The 2,814-nt window shown below is 57.2% G+C and overlaps 1 protein-coding gene across 1 annotated transcript in view; it reads left to right on the top strand.

Moving 5' to 3' along the window:
* Positions 1-1,645: 1,645 nt before the first annotated feature.
* LOC102440977 (myosin-14-like) overlaps positions 1,646-2,814 on the top strand; it is a gene marked incomplete at its 3' end in the record, with an annotated part of 19,583 nt that continues 18,414 nt past the window's right edge. Inside the window, exon 1 of the mRNA XM_006106814.3 lies at positions 1,646-1,690. The remainder of the gene's footprint in view (positions 1,691-2,814) is intronic.

The following is a 2,814-nucleotide window of genomic DNA, read 5'->3' as shown; positions in this document are numbered from 1 at the left end:
CCACAACATGAGGAACTGTATTAAAGGGTCGCGGCATTAGGAAGGTTGAGAACCACTGTTCTAAACAGAGGAGGGGAGCTGTCAGAATAAAGTTTACCAGGATCCCATTGGCAGTAGACAGTCTCTGTGTTTGGGGGGTTGTCAGAGTGGAGGCAGAGAGCCATCACCCCCATTCTACAGATGCAGGAATAAATGGAACCTCAAAAGAGGCCAGCAGCTGGCCCAAGCCCACACAGCTGGTGAACAGCAGGGCCAGGCTGGCAGACTGGAGCCTCAGTGACCACCTGTAACATGGGGACACAGCTCAAAGACCAGGGGTGCAGGGCTCACCAGCCACAGGTTAGCTGCACTCGTGGTCACTGCCTCAGGGTTCAGCAGAGCCTTTTCTTTGTGACTTTGAGAAGCCGCCTGACTTCTCTTGAGCTTGTTTTCCCATCTGTCAATTGGGAAGCATTAACCAACGTTTGGGTGTAGCATGGCGGTTAAGGGCAGAAGTTCTGGCCCTCGCTGGTTTGGCTCAGTGGATAGAGAGTGGGCCAGAGGAGGTTCGACTCCAGTATCCTCCGGTGAGGATTAACAATGAATGAATGAGCCCTGACTTGTTTGACTCAGTGGATAGAGCGCCGGCCTGCGGACTGAAGGGTCCCGGGTTCGATTCCGGTCAAGGGCATGTACCTTGGTTGCGGGCACATACCCAGTGGGGAGTGTGCAGGAGGGAGCTGATCAGTATTTCTCTCTCATCGATGTTTCTAACTCTCTATCCTTCTCCCTTACTCTCTGTAAAAAATCAATAAAAATATATTTAAAAAACAAACAAACAAACAAACAAAACAATGAATGAATGAATGAATGAATGAATGAATGAATAGCTTCCTGCTGAGATTTAAAAAAAAAAAAGAGCAGAATTTTTGAAGTCAGGTTTAGTGGGATCCGAGTTCTTGCTTTGCCACTTGCCAGCTCCGTCACTTTCTGCAACTAACACCCTCTTTCTAAGCTTCGGTTTACCTCATCTGCAAGATGAAGATCTTAATAGCATCAATTCCAAAGGGGAGTTGTAAGGAATAACATGAGATCATGCAGGTAAAGGGCTTAGCACAGCTCCTGGCATACACCGGGCACTCAGTGAATGATCATTATTACGGACCGTACTGCCCACACCTCCCTGGTGGGTGAGAGCCTGGGAGAGTGCCTGGTACGCGGTCGGCGTTCGACAAAAGTGAATTCTCTCTCCGGTCTCTGCTGCCCGCCAGCTCCCGGGGGACCCAGGCATTCCGGCCTCCAGCCGGCCCCCCCCACGCGGCACTCACAAAGGCCACCATTCATCTTCCCTTACAAAGCGACCCATTCACCCGGGTCCCTTGGGCCTACCGCCCCCAGCCGCCCCCCGCGCCTCGCCATTGGTCTAACGCGCTGCCCGTCAGGCCTCGCGTCCCGCCCACAACCGCGCCGGAGTTCGGAGTCTGGCGGCGCGGTTCTTTTCCCACGGCTGGCACACTCCGGCAACTTCTGATTGGCCTCGCTCGCCAGCTGCTTCTCTTGATTGGGTGGCGCGGCGCCCCCATGGGCGGGGCCGTAGCCTGCCGCAGCGGGCTCCGATTGGCCTCTTCTGCGCTCGTGTGGGCGGGGCTTTCCTGACGGGCCCGCCCCTCTTTCTCCTCAGGCCGAAGCCTCGGGACGGCCCTGGAAGCCGGTGAGTGGCCGGGGTTCACTGCCCGCCGGCGGCGGCGGAGTCGGGCTGGACCCGGGAGGCTGGGCCTCGGGGCTGCGAACGGGCCCCGGAGGCTTGGGCAAGTGGCGGGGCAGGAGCGGCGACGGGGACACTCACCTTGTGCTCTGCGGGACTGCGGCGGGGGGTGGGGGGGAACGGCGGCCCGGGGCGACTCTTCTCCCCGCCCCCTCCCTCCCCTGCCCAACGCGAGTTCCTACTGTGTGCACGGCCGGGCCGGGGTCCTCGCCGGCGGCCCCGGGCCTCTTCCGTAGACGGGGAAACTGAGGCTCGCTTTGGGACCTGGAACCCTCGAATACCTGAGTCATCGCCGGCAGTGCCCGCCCCAGAAGACAGTGTCTCCGTTTTCATTTGTGAAAACTGCGGACCCGAAACCGGGGTCGGGGCTGGCCGAGGCAGAGCGGTGGAGAAAGACATTTGTAAAAGCACCTACAATGCACGGGGGCTGGCTTTTATTTTTTTTGGTAACTAAATAACGCCCCTTAGTTATAACTCCAAGTGGGCTAGAGTGTACCCATTTCTCAGAGGGGCAAACCGAGGCTGGAGAGAGGTGGTGACTGCAAGGGGCCGGCGTGGAGGGTAACACTTGGGAGGCCGACCGTGTGCTGGGTGCCTTAGCCTTCGCCACCCCGCAGTAGTCTACGGAGGAAGCCTGCGGGCCTTGTGGCTTGGGGTTGGGGGTGGGGGTGGGTGGGGAGCCGGCTCGAGGGGGTTACCAAATCAGAGGAGAAAATGGACATCTTTGAGGACCCAATACTACACGTTTTCCCCCCGAAACCCTTTAGAATGGCAGAAAACGACCTGGGCTTGAACCCAACTCTCCTTCCTCCTGTCTGTCTGACCTTGAGCGTGTAACCTCGCCTTCCCGTGCCTCGGTTTCCCCATCGGAGAAGTAGAGATGGTCACGGTCCCCATCTCATTTAAAAAAAATTTTTTTTGAGATCATTCTAGGAGTTGAAACTCGGAGAGCTGTTCTAAGAGCAGAAAGCACCAGGCACATAGTAGGTGCGCTTGCCGCTATGTAGTCCTCATTTCACCCACGAGGAGACCAGCTCCGCAGGACAGGGAGCCGCGTGTTGTCGTCTTCT

This window comes from Myotis lucifugus, unplaced genomic scaffold (genome assembly GCF_000147115.1).
Source record: "Myotis lucifugus unplaced genomic scaffold, Myoluc2.0 scaffold_916, whole genome shotgun sequence".
Lineage (NCBI taxonomy): Eukaryota > Metazoa > Chordata > Mammalia > Chiroptera > Vespertilionidae > Myotis > Myotis lucifugus.
Note: the sequence above shows the minus strand (reverse complement) of the source record. Positions and strands in the feature narration are given on the sequence as shown.